Genomic DNA, 14,699 nt, shown 5'->3' on the forward strand with positions numbered 1-14,699 from the left:
TTTTTCTCGTTCATATGCGGAATATACTATGCAATAAATAGAATGATCAGATCACAGAAATAATGCAAAAAATATATTTTTATAAAACTGACGTTAAAAGTGGCATTTTTACTTCAAGCTGGCATGATTAAAAATTGAATTTTATAACAAAGCGTGCGTATAAATATTTTTTAGACGACGTCATCTGAAAATTGTTCGATCTGTATTCATTTACATACCGAAAGTTGCGTTTTGAGTGCTCCATGTAGACAACTTTAAATTCTTTAAATGTGACTCTAGCCACTTCAATGTTGACAATTGACAGTTTCACTTCGATGATTTTGCATAACCTTAAATTTTTAATTTTCTGAAATTATGTGTTTTATCCGAAGTTTTGTCTAAACTAATGAATAACAATGAATGATGATGAATAGCTACTCGAATCCACGCCACCTGATCTCACCGAAGAAAACAATATTCGTTGCCGGATAAATCTCGTGCAAGGTACGAAAAATAGTCTTTATGAAGTGGTGTCACCAGAAAAAGGCGAAAAATCCAAAGGAAAACGTAGTGCTCGCTTATTCCAGAAATATCTGGAAAAGTTTTACTTTATGGTCTACATTCTCGAGGATTAAAAGTACTTTGGCAATAAAACAAGATTTTCACATCAACAAATATCCAAAATTCATCAATTTTCTGAAGAAACAAAACAAAGGGTACACGGCAAAAAAATCAAAAACTTTAACCAGACAAAATATAATAGAATTCTTGATACCTTCTTATGCATCGACTAAAAAATACAACTACTGTTGCTAGAAACACTGTATGTAATTCTTTATTTTCAATAATGCTGGAATATGTATGGATTTGATTTAACACTTGTACAAAAGTTTCAACCCCTTGCATCATTCTTGCAATTTTCTTTTTGATATCGACAGATTCTTCCACATATTTCTCAGCCACTGATGAACTCTTTTATCCACTATGCCGTTTTAAAACATTGATATCAGCCCCAGCGCTGGCCAACAGCGTTGACGATGTCTTTCTTTGTTTATTGTTATATTTCTACATTACCCTCGAAACTAAAGCTACCGCCCATAGAGGCAACTTCAGCAGCTTCTCCTATTTCTGGTGGTCTTGAACAAATAATTGTTTTCATTTTCTATATTCATTTTTAGTTCATTTTTTTAAATTAAAATCCATCCGAAATATATGGGTATCACACAGATTGGGAATTATCGTGAAAATTCTTGCGTTCCAGAAATAATAATTTCATACCAAAATTTAGTCGTTCACTATTTTTAAGATTATTGTTAAATCTTGCGTTTTATGCTATTTATAACGCTTAATTAATCCCATATTTATAAGCTTAACAGCTACATATTACTTTGTATGCAAATGGGATGAATATCTATTCACTATTGTTGAAAAAGTTTGAACTTTTGTAAAATGTCGAATAAATTTGAATCCGTATCTGTACTATTTTTGATCTTTTACTAGTTAGTTGAATCAACTATCTTGTAATTTGTGGAATAATTACTTTCCATTTAATGAACAAAAAAATAACAGCTTTATATTGGACTGAATGAAATCAGTGAAACGTATTAAATTTCACGGTTTAACAAGAGGTGCCGATACCGCAATAACTAACAGCAATATTTGATGTTTCTTTTTGACAAAAGACACAATAGTCTAAAGAATAATAGACTAGACAAAAAGAATGACATCTTTAATTTACTTTTCTCTTTGAGATGAAAATACGTATAATGATTATAGCAAGACATGCCGTGATTAATCTGTTGTGGAAATTTTAATTTATGTAGTTGAGATACGTCCGTAAATTATTTCGGAATATGTAATTTACACAGGGTGGACATATTAGGAACAATAGTTCTCCAGTTTGTGTAGCACCGTTTGTTTTGATCTCTAATTTCTATGCGTATCGATATATTGCTTTTATTTTAAGAAGTATAGTGATCTAAAGAAGAATACAACTAAGAAAAACAAATTTTTTTGACAAAAATCGAGTCAATTCATCAAGAGCAATACAATCATTTCAACGCTTCTCTAATTATTCGGTGCCGTGTTTGTAGAAGGATTTGTCTTTTGACTCAAAATAGGTTTCAGTTTCAGCAATTGCTTCTTCGTTTGAGCTGAATTTCTTACCGGTTAGCATTATTATGAAATCAGCGAATAGCCAGTAGTCACTGGGTGTCAGATCTGGTCTATACAAGGGGTGAAAAAGTAATTCGAAGTGTAATTCGTTCAATTTTACCATCGTTTTGATTCCGGATTGAAGTGGTGGATCTATGTTTCAGCTATCGTCATATATCGACGAAAAAATCTGAGTACGTGTAAACACGACCAAATACTGCTCTAAATCATCAACACGTTTTTGTTTTTAATCAACTGTGAGTGAACGTGGTACCCACTTTGAAAAAAGCATTCTCGAGGGCGAATTTTCATGCATAATTGTGAACACATTGTCTTTACGGCCTCAGCTATCTCACGCAATTTCAATTTAGCATTAAATATAACCAATTTGTGCCCTTTTCTGGAGTAACCACCGCAAATGAACGACCGACCAGAACGTTCACTATTATCGGTGTCTGTACGACCACGTTTTAATCCAGCAAACCAATAACAAATGCTTCTTTTCGGTAGAGAAGAGTCCGAATAATACTTGTGGAACTATTGCTAAGCTTGTACAGTATGTTTTCCTCAATAAAAGAACAAAATTAGCTTCTCTTAAATGGCTGTCACTTTTTTCTGACTAATCTAAATGTCATAAAATTTCACACAGTCTTTTGAAATTTGGTACTCCATAAATGTCATATATATTTGACAATAGCATCACCATCTGTTTGACTTATTGAGTGATGTATTGTGTGAAAGTATACGGAAAATCTCAAATATTATTTACTATAAAAAGAAACCTGAAAGAGATGTCGTTCTCCCTCGAAATTATATACAAACAAATTAATTTTCAAGTATTTTTTATCAATAATGTTATCAATAATATTTTGTCATCTCGTCTGCAGAATTTCAATGCCACATATAGAAAAATCAGTTGGGCTTCGAGTAAAATATCTCAAGACGTTATTTTCCATACATCTAGATATCCAAATTTTTTCCAATTGAAAAAATTGTGTTGCGAAATAAATAGAAATCCGAGGATGCAATATCGGGTAAGTATGGTGAGTGAGGCACTACGTCCAACACCCATTCATCAATTTTGCCAAGGTTCGTCTTGCACAGTGCACTTCTCACCATACAATCGATGGATACCCTTGGATTGTTTCACTCAATACCATTGATCACAGAAAAATCTTCGATTGTCTGACAAGCAGTTGCTTCCATTTCTGATTTTAGCATAGGAGTCAAAGAGATCAAAACTACTGGATTAGAGCTTAAAGGAACGTCATTGGCGCTTAAGTCTTATGCATGTAGATTAACATCGCAATAAAAATTTTTTTGGTACAACCGTTTGTATTACTACCCTTGCAAACTTGAAAATCATCTAATGCCTTATTAAGTATTTTACTGACCATTTTACTCCAAATTGTAAGAAAGTCCAATATTTGATTATTTACATATGAACAACTCACCATTACCTTAAAATGTCTTTGAAACGACTCCGATATTCACAATGAACTGACAAATGACAATTAAATATCGACATGCGCAGAAAGACATTACTTTCGGTCGCAATAATATTTTTAGTTTTCAATCAGGAACTGCCTCAAATATGTGCTTAATACTTTTGAAGCCAAATATGAAATACAGTTAAGTAATATTAATGCAACTTCATAGAATTTCTCCTTGTAGTTTTCTTGTTTTCACTGGGTATGAGAATAATTCAAAAGTTTTAACTTTTGTGTAAGATTGACGAATTCTTTTATTGAAATTAAAAGTGTGTTGTATAATTACCGATGCAGTTTGTGGATTTATATTATACAATTTAAAACTAAGATTGCCAAATGATTTTAAAAATTTGAAGCTATGAATTTATAAATACTCTCTCTGATTAATGATAATATTAAAGGAGGTCAAATTATAATGAAAACCCCGTAGAATGAACTATTTCGATTGAAAATGTGGGAAAGACAGCATATTTTATAATTTGAGACAGTAAATTGTGGAATATTATTTTCTACAGATCTTTTTATGACAAATATAATATAAAACAAATTATGAAAATCTATCTTTGTAAAATGACAGTTTAAATAAGGATTCATTATATATTTGTTTTGTTATACTTTTAAAAATATAAGGGAATATATCTTTGGCTCAAGGACGAAGAAAACTATTTTCTAATAAACTCATAAGCAGCTTTAAAAACCTGGCACCTTCGCCATTATTTTAAGTTGATTTGAATTTGTGCGGAAAGATCACCAGATAAACAAGCCTATCTTATACTTGAAATTTATAATTTTTAATATTCTACTTACGTTTTTACATTCTTCAAGCTCCCAGAGAGGAGGTTGTGTACATGGAAAGAAGCAGAGAACATATTCGAATCAAACAAGGTTTCAAAGACTGAAAAGAATAAATATCTGGTAACATATATGAATTTGAATAAAGAATTGACCTGCAGAGATGAAATCTAGTTTGAAAAAAATAAGCCTAAGAGAATAGGGGGGAGGAGATAGGGGTGGAGCATAGAAAGAATAATAGATAGAAAAACAGACGTTCTAGGAAGAATGATTAGAATTATGAAATTCTCAAAATAATCGGAAAGATGAAGAAAATACTGTAATTTTTCTCTTATTTATCAAAATAGTTTTTGACGGTGGGGTGAGTTTAGAGACACTGTCTTTTACCTACTTAATTCATTTAAATACTAACACTAGAAACAATAAACTATGCACTAAATACTAGACTACTCGTTATTTATGATAATTTTCCACTAATACTTAACATTTCACTAAATTATATTATTTATTAGAATTTCCCGGTTACTTTTTACTATTTCGATCCGTTCAATTATTTACTTTTGCTAATAAACAAGCGACTCAATAACTCGATTCTAGAAACTGAACAAATAAATAAAAAGGCGTTTCTAGAAATTGATTTCCTAAAAACAATATAAACAAATCGTCGCTGTATATGAAGACATGTAATCATAATAGAATAGGACCAGCTTCACGAGCCATGTCGTGAACGAGTTCGTAAGACTACGAAGGTAATAGGATCATCGAAACAAAGGACAAATACTCTTAGAAGTTTCGCGAAAGACAATATCGATTAAAAATCTTGTTGTGTAATATAAGTGAAACAATATCTGTTTTCATAACTTGAATCTTTCAAACACGAATACATTCTTTTTCGATCTCAAATCTTTTGTGGAAGCTGAGATATTAAATTGTACGAGGTCCGATAAGAGAAGAAAATAAACAAAAACACTAAACTAATAGACATCGTATATTCCCTGGATCGGAACATACAGAAAAAATCAATACAATGCGGGAGTAATAAGTTCTTCTTTGTACTTCGTACCTCCAAGATAGTGAGAGAAACAGTATTTATCATAACATATAATGCAGATATTGAATATGTTAACATTATATGAGTTTCAAGAAAGTTCTCATATCTTTTGAACATGTAAACATGGGAAAAAATTAATAATAGTATTCTCCTACTCAATACCTTAGAGTCAAAAAAGAAGTCACGACCATAAAGCTGAAGTATTATATCGAACAAATATTATAAAATACGGCTTTGTTTAAAAACAGATGCCCTACTACAATTATACCCCTGTAAGGTCATCGTAACATCGATAATGCAATGATATACTGGGTCAAAACAATAGTCACATATACAAAATATTAGATACACCTGTATAGGAAAACCAAAAAAGGACAGTTAAGATTCAAATTCAATGATAATAAATGAATAAAGAAATCTGAACACACAAAATACACACATGTATTAAATTACCACATGAATTAAAAGATGCTTACCACTGAGAAAATGTAACAATTGACATCTTTAGTTAGTTAGTTTCAAATAGATCAATTGTTTGTGTGATTGCTTCCTATTTTCCATGTCCACCTATTTAGCACTGAAATATTAGATAATCAATATATTCGAACAAGAAAATACTATGGGTAACTGAAATTACTAATCATCATGTTAGCATGTAGCAATACTTTGGTCTTAGTCTATGGGCTTCTCCAAATTTGACTATACTGTAACGAACAACTCCGCTATATGGATCCAAGAATCGATCCTGTCCGATCGAAGTGGAATTCTAAAATTTAGCGGATGCGCGGCGCCTTTGATGTATGTTGGAAATATCCGGAATCCGTTTGATTTTATATTTTTCTTTAAGCAGGCGGTTTATTTACATTGTTTCTCTTGAATAATTTCTGGTAAGATCTATTTATTTATTTTTTCTTCTTTGTGTAGAGCAGTTTAGTTTAGTTGATAATAAAAAGTCACAATTAACATAGTGAAATAGTAAGAATTTAAATAAATTATTGACGTTAGTTAAATGTTAGTGATAAGTGAATCTATATAAGTTGAAGTATTTGAATAAATTGAGAGCGTAGAGGCAATGTTTATTAATTCACCCCACGAGTAGAAATCGTATAAATAAAGTAGAAAATCATTACAATATTCTTTTCATGCTTTTCTTTACTTTCTTGAGGTTTCAATTTCGAATTAATATCCAGCTCGATGCCAAGTTTTGTGAATACCTCGAAATACTAAATAAACGTACTTTGAATTGACAACGAAATAACATATCATAACATACTTCTTCCTTAAAAATGAAGTTAGCGTGATTTAAACATGTACATCTGTAGTGTCTGTCGTGAAACATAAATCTTGAATAACGCATTAAAATCAACATTTGTTGAAGGAAGTACCAAGGAAGTCCAACAAATGCTAAAATCTGTCCATAAAGGAAGGATCTTTACAAGTGGTATAAGAAAAATCGGTGAATGTGAAGGTGAATGTGGCGACCTCACCAGGTGCCCTCACATTTAAAAATACATAATACAGGTACACTTCTATTCACAACAGTTTTCCTTTCCAAATAACCTTACTTTCATAATCTTCTTAATAGCATGCAATTAACTTAATCTTCTTCGATATACTTGATAGCAAATTTAACGAAAAACCAGCATATCAAAATACTTCTACCCTCACAAGACGTTAGATCAAACTGTAAGTTCACTCTTTTTCGACACAGCGAAGCGAGCAGATCTCAACTCCTAGATCTCAGCCCAGCTATGCTGCTCCTAGAGGTTCGGCAACTTCATTTAATTTTACGTTTTGTATATATTTTTGTGTATATCGCTTTATTGGCATATATAGTACTTGTCAAACTTTGAATACTGTGCTACTTCTCCACCATCCTCGACCCTACGGCAAACCACCATAAGAATCTAGTCAGTTGAGAGCGAAAATGGTTAAGACGTCCTTGGATGTCTTATTGTTATAGAAATTGTAAGAATTTTATGAAGAAAGTGAGTAAAAGAAATTAATCAAACAAATCAGTTACAACATTCAGATGTGCAGAGTTAGTTCCAAGGGTAAATGACGTTTGTGAAACCATATATGATGGAAACGACCTAAAAATGGGCCATGGGAATTAGTTTTACATCATAACAACGTACCGTGCCACACGTCGCATACGCACACGCTTTTACTTACTCACTAGACTTACTATCATGATAATTCTAGCTCTAACGAAAATAAAAAATCTGTAAAAACAAACAAGTTTTGGATACAAATTTTGATATTAGGAAGGTCGCAACAGACAGATGAAGACTTTTCTAGTTGAAGCTCTCCAGAATGCTTCTAGTGATGAATATAAAGTTGGTATAAACGCATTTCTAGTCAATGACAGTGATTACTATGGAACGCAAACTTTTTAGTTTGTTTTTAATAAAGTAATTTATCGCATTATCTTAATACGCCATATATATGTTACAGAGTTGATCACATTAGTACACTTAAATACCCTATATATCTACAAAAAAGATAACTGAATTTCCTCGTGAACATGTACATGGTATTGTAGGTATTACTAATATTTTTACTCTTTTAAATAATAAATAAAAAAGAATCTGAGAGGTATCTTTTAATGAGTTCATAATTTTTCATTTTCATGAACTTCACTTATCTCTTCTCTGTAAATGATTCCTAGCGCCACCTACTAGCGACTAGATAAATAAAGCTAAGCTTTGTGTATAAAATTTGTGGGGCTCTCCACCTTAGATGAATAAGAATTTATTTTTCCCATTAGTAGCAAATTGTAACCATGAAATTGTAGTAACTAAGAGTTTGAACATTCCCTGAAAGATGGCAATATACGTTACATATGATTGGAATTTGATTTATTTGAAAACAAATTTTTTTCAATTAATGTTCTCAATTCACTAATCAGTTCTGAATGTTATATATACTCTCAACGATGTTTGTATATTTCAACTATTCAAACCACATCTCGAAAAAACTAGAAGAAAGTTAAAGTGAAAGAATGTGTAGCTCAAATGCTGATTATACAGAAGAATCAGAATGATACACTTTAATTTGAAATGTGAATGCAATAAATAATCAATCTCTTTTGAAAAAATACACACCTATAATTAAGTATGATTAATATGATTTTAAATTGACTATAACTCATAATATGTGTATTAAAATTTTTATTTCAATCGCCCGAAATAGATAGTTAAATTGGGTGATGCTGGCAAACGAACATAATATAACAGGAATGATTATTTTTGTTTTACAACATCAAATTTAGAATTACTCAAACTTCTTCTGAGAACGTTACCAATAAATTTTTATTCAAATGAAATCAAATGTTTAGATAAATTAAAAGCAAATATCACTTTACGATCTGATTTTTATTTTTTTAATATATTGATCTTTTAAGAACAATGACCATTAATATGAGTTACAAGACGTTATATGAGTAAATAGAAATAGTTGGAACAGATTCGTTAAGGGAATCATGAGATTTCATTTAAGTAATGATTAGATAGTACAAGGTATCGGGTATTTGTAAGTTCAAATAAACAAAGAATATTTATAAACAATAAAAACTTTTAATTTTTTTTGATACCATATGAATTGGAAAATTATTTGGAAAAGATGATGTTATCCAAATTATGATTGTTACGTTGCTGTCACTCTTCTAAACGGGAACGAAAATTGGCGATAACACGTCAACACAAAGCTCTTGATATTGCTGCCATTTCTGACATGATGTTTTTTTTCAATTGGGTTAGGTTCGTTGGATTATTTTGATAAACCTTACTTTTAAGGTTTAAAAGTCAAGCAGGCTAAGGTCGGGGCTTCTGGGAGGCCAGTTGATCTTCATGAAAATAAGGGCCAATAATTCCTTTTGCAGACATAGTGGCCCAAACAACGACTTTTGGGCCGTGCAGGGGTCGTTCATGCTTTCGTCTCGGATTCTCGACTGCACATTACCTACAATTCTGCTTATTAACATGATCATTCAGGTGAAAATTTGCTTCGTCGCTGAACGGTATGTTTTCAAAGTTGATAAATCGCTGCATCATTTCGTTCGCAAAATTCAGTCGATTAGCAAAGTCCGTATCCTTCAATTCTTGAACCAATTGAATTTTATAGGTTTTTAAATGCAAATCTTCCTTTAATATCAAATGTAAAGACGATTTTTTGATGTTTAACGCTTGTCTTCGCTTTCGAATGGATAAAGATTGTTTCTTCATCGCGAACTGAACGAGGGTGACCAGAGTTTTGAATTTTAACTGTCGCACCTTCATTCTCGAACATCCTGATCCATTTCCTAATGCTATCGTCACTTGGCGCGTAGCGTGTACGATATTCCGCACGATACAGACGTTGAGCAGTCACTATTGAATCACCGTTACGATAATACGCTCGTACGCTCGTATGCAAAACCCCTCCCCGCTCCCTTCGTCGCTCTGTTTCGAATGTGGCGCTAATACAAATACCCGATACTCTTTTTGGACACCTTGTACGAGGATGTATTGATATCTAGTTAGCCTAGACCAGTTCCATACATAAACAAAATATTGCGTTACCATAGCAACGAACAATAACTTATTAGAAGTGTCAGTGTAAAGTTTGACGTGAAAAAAGTAAACCAGACTTACGTAATAAATTAAAAGAAAAAAGATATCCACCGAAAATGTGAAAATAGAAAAACTGGAGTATAGAGCCATCATCAAGTACCTCGAATTAAAAGGGTTAAGAGGTAAGTAGATTTACGAAGTTATGCTCGATACCCTTGGTGATCAATGTCCTTCGTATGCGACCGTGAAAAATTGGACTGCAAGCTTCAAAAGAGGTGAATTTTCCATTGAAGATGAAGACCGATCGGGAAGGCCAGTTTCTGTGACAGTCCCCGAAATTATCGGAGCAGTTCATGACATGATTTTATCAAACCGTCGAATTGGGCTAAAATGGATATCTGAAGCACTGAATATTTCATACGAACGCGTTCATCATATAGTTTACGTCAATTTGTCAAATTGTTGCAAAATTGATCCCCAAATGTTTGAATGTTGACCAAAAGCGTGCAAGGGTAGAAGCATCGCGTTCGATTTGTACTCGATTTGAAAACGATGTAGACTTCTTAAACCGAATTTTTACTATGGATGAGATGAAATGTTTTGACATTGAAATTTTGTTTGGTTCTATAGTAGGATAAGAATTTTTCAATACATCCTTGTATATGTTGTAAATAAGCTGTTCTTTGTCCACTCGTTTTACTTGATATACGAGATTTAAAATATTTTCTATTTGTTCGATCTGATACAGTAGAGTGTGGCATCTCACGAAGAGCCGAAGTAATCTGATTTTGATTTTGCAAGATGCCTCTATTTAGATTTTTTATGTAAACCTTTATGTCATCATATATCCAAAAATTAATAATAGAGGGAAAAGATTTGGCTTCTTTTGTAATACCAATTGTAATGGCAAAAGGAACCCACACAATGGTGATCGGAGAATTTTGAATTCTCATTAATCCGTATGTCATGTAGGTATGTCTTGTATAATGCCACATTTCTAATTTTCGAATAGTCTCTGATTCTTAATATAATGTTGGAGCTTGGTGTTATATGAAACTATGCTTTCCAAACATTTTGAACAAAAATGGTTGAGTTTCAATACATCTGAAAGGGTTGTGCTTAAAAATAAACAAGAACTGCTCATGTCACATATACAGAACGGAAGGGGACTCTGGAATTATGATTAATACTAGACGGATTCTAGCTATATACATCCTGTATTACGGCACTGGTTCATTGGAATTTAACCTAATCGATATTTTGATCGCGTTTTGGATAAAATATAATTCACGGAAAATTTCATATTTATGTTTCTATCCCCAAGAGCATAGTAACTGTAACGACATAAATTTTTAAGTGTGTGTATGCCTATATTTCACAACAAGAGTTACAGGAAAATTATATTAAGGTGAATTGAATATTTTCTTACGGTATAAAATTGCTTCAATTGACAGCATCCATTTTGAATAATACCAAGACGTAAACAATAACGTAGGTAAACATAAACAAACAGCTGATGAAACTAATAAAGGTATTGAGATTAGACCGGATAGTTTTCAGAGAGATGTGGAAACCAAAAGGTTAACATCTGCCTGTCTCCACTCGTAGAGAGCCTCTGCGTAGAGTTAAATTAACACATTAACAAGCGAGCTCGATTTGCATTGACTGATGAATATATTATTTGGTATTTTAGATGAAGTCCCTAATATAATTGTTCTCAGATGAGTCGCGTTGAGAATAGTTTTCTGATAGTTGTTTTGTGTACCCAGAAAAAAGCACTGCAGGAGATTTTTCCGTTCTTTGGAGGTGGTGCAGTTGCCGTTTCGGAAGACATTTTTATCGATGAATATACAGACTATACAATAGGTTGAAAAATAAGTTATAAATCTTATAGCTAACTAGTTCTCCAAATTTGGAAATCATACCAAAATAATGAAGATAAGCGCTTAAATATGATTATATTATCATGATATTGTGGGTTTACAATCAAAAACAAAACAGCTACAAAATCAGACACAACTCCTTCGCTGCTGCCTTTTCCTGTTTTAAATATATAGCACAGAGTAGTCTGTAATGAGAGCTTAATTAATTCCATTTTCCGTACAAAAAAAGAAGACACACTGGATTTAGACTATTGGAATTCTATACCGAATTACAGTTAAAAATTCTCAAACTTTGTGGGACTAACGTTTGTTGAGCATAAACTCAGAAGGATGTTTTGTTCTCTGGTATCGAAAAGAGACTCGTAGAGCATCATAAGTAGCATCAGTGTAATTATATTTGAAAAGGATGCAGCAAAATTTAACGTTTCCATAATTCATATTAGCCACGTTACTTTATTGCCATTATCTTATTTTTTCTTAGGAAAACTGATGCCAAGGATGTTTAGTTTGGAAAAGAAAATTCTTCCACATGTTAAGAACTACTTTTTTGTTCTTCAATCTTTTAGATTTTTATATGCTCTTGTATATATGACCTAAATTCGTACAAGTGCTAACCTTTTGAGTTATACCTGACCTAATTATCTTGTTAGTGAGGTATGGCATACATAATTACCAATTAGCCTTGGTCAAATTTGGCTAGCGACGAACGTTACCTCGGTGAATTTTTCTCGTAGCTTGGTTCAGTCTTATTAGTAACTTGGCCATATTAACGATAAATAGCTGATTTTTTAATCGGTTGTAAGCCCAAGATATTTCTGATAACTATAAAAGAAACATTTAGGATCAATAACGTTTTCTGTAATATCATCATATTTTCATAAGTTTTCAGCAAGAATTTCAAAAGTTTGTGTCTATTGAAAATGAAAATTGGCACAGTTTTCAAAAGTATACTTCGTTAGGATGCACTTCATCCGGAAACTTTAGAAAGCAAAAACCGTTTTTTCGGTCAAGGGAATAGTTACTTGGGATTCCAAATATGTAAATTCAGGATAACTGACCAATAATATACTGATTTTTCACTTTGTTTGATAACTAACTCAAAAATAAATGACAGTATGTGTTGTAAATAAATTTAATTCCATCACGACCATGTGATCGAATGGGCATTACTATTTATCGTCTCATTCACCACTTGCACCTTCGATTCCTTTTTATTCCAAAACTTATAAAATGGCTCAATGGTAAGCGATTTCGAACGAATGAAGAGATGTTGCCAGGAACAAACTATGTTGTGGAACCTTCGAAGAATTATTTCCTCGATAAGTGAAGTAACCTGGTATTTGAGAACTCCGTCTTCCGGTAAACAGTCCTAGTAACTGTCAGTACAACTATAATGGCGGTCAAACACGTTTTTCGATAAATACGTTTATTGAATATTTGACCGACCATTCGTCACATATTTATTTAAATATTATCAAAATTATCTTGACAACTTTCAAGTGTGTAACACATGCTACTTCTCATACATGTAAACAATATCTATTTTACTGACTTAGTTCTTCTCGTTCATATACAGATACCAGACGTTTGAGATATTGAATTACATAACTATGAATTAAAAACGTTTTTACCACCCAAGATTCCATATTATGTTTATAATGTAATGCAACTAAGAAAACAAATGAAACAAATGAGGAGACAAGAGCGAAAATCTCTCTAAATTCATTCAGTTTAATTATTAATTTCTAGTTTGTATCTATCAGTGGCGAATATATGGAAAATGTATCAACAACTAATAATTATTGTTATAAATCCAAGATAATATTAATAGGTGCTAATAAGTGAATGAGTTTTGATCAGCTGTCAAAAGTTAAATATGTATATTAAATTCTGTTTTAAAAAGTTGATTTTTTTAAAAAATATATAGATATATTTGTTAATTGGATACCAAAATCTAAACAAAAAATATTTTTTTCTCATATTAGAATATAATTTAATAAAGTGATAATATAGAATGATAAATCAAAAGAATTTATCAAGATATTTGAAAAGAAAGAATGCTTAAACTATAACTGATATGTCTATGTCTATGTCCACTAAATTTTGTGCGATTTCTGTCAAAGTTGTGAAGATTTCCAAGCTCTTGTATGATATCTGATCGCAGATTGTAGACGTCAATAGTTTTTTGAAAGTGATACCAAGCATGCTTAATAGGATTCAGATTAGACGACCTGGATGGTAGTTGTAGATAAAGAAAACCTTGATTTTCTATTTCTTATCAAACCACAGCTCGACGTGGCCACTGAAGGCATAAAGCAGCAATTAATTATGGTGATATGTTGACCATCAATTGATCCCTATGTACGTGTCCTGTCAGTTTTGAATCCAATACAATCAACTCAGTACAGCCATTAATTTCGTTCTCATCTACTCTCTGGAAACAATTCATAACGAGACTCATCTGTGCAGATTTTGTAGGCTAATCTTTCTTGTCTATGGGTCGGTATAAATTGCACTTTCCTCAAAAGTCACTTGTACCTTGAATTAGCATCATTATTATTCACCTTATCCTTAAAATCGACATAGAAATATCTCTAGCATTAAAAAGCCTTCCTCCCAGGATAATGCTGGTATTACGAGGATTTCTACGAGTGGTAAATCCCATTCATGATGGTTATTTCTCTGGGTCTTCTCTTCGACTTTTGACAACAGTTCCGCTTTCCTGGAACCAATTAAGCTAAGCAATCATAAGAGGACACTTTCGGGCACATTTAGTCGATTTGCATCATCTGTCTAT

The sequence above is a fragment of the Diorhabda carinulata genome, chromosome X, assembly GCF_026250575.1.
Source record: "Diorhabda carinulata isolate Delta chromosome X, icDioCari1.1, whole genome shotgun sequence".
Classification (NCBI taxonomy): Eukaryota; Metazoa; Arthropoda; class Insecta; order Coleoptera; family Chrysomelidae; genus Diorhabda; species Diorhabda carinulata.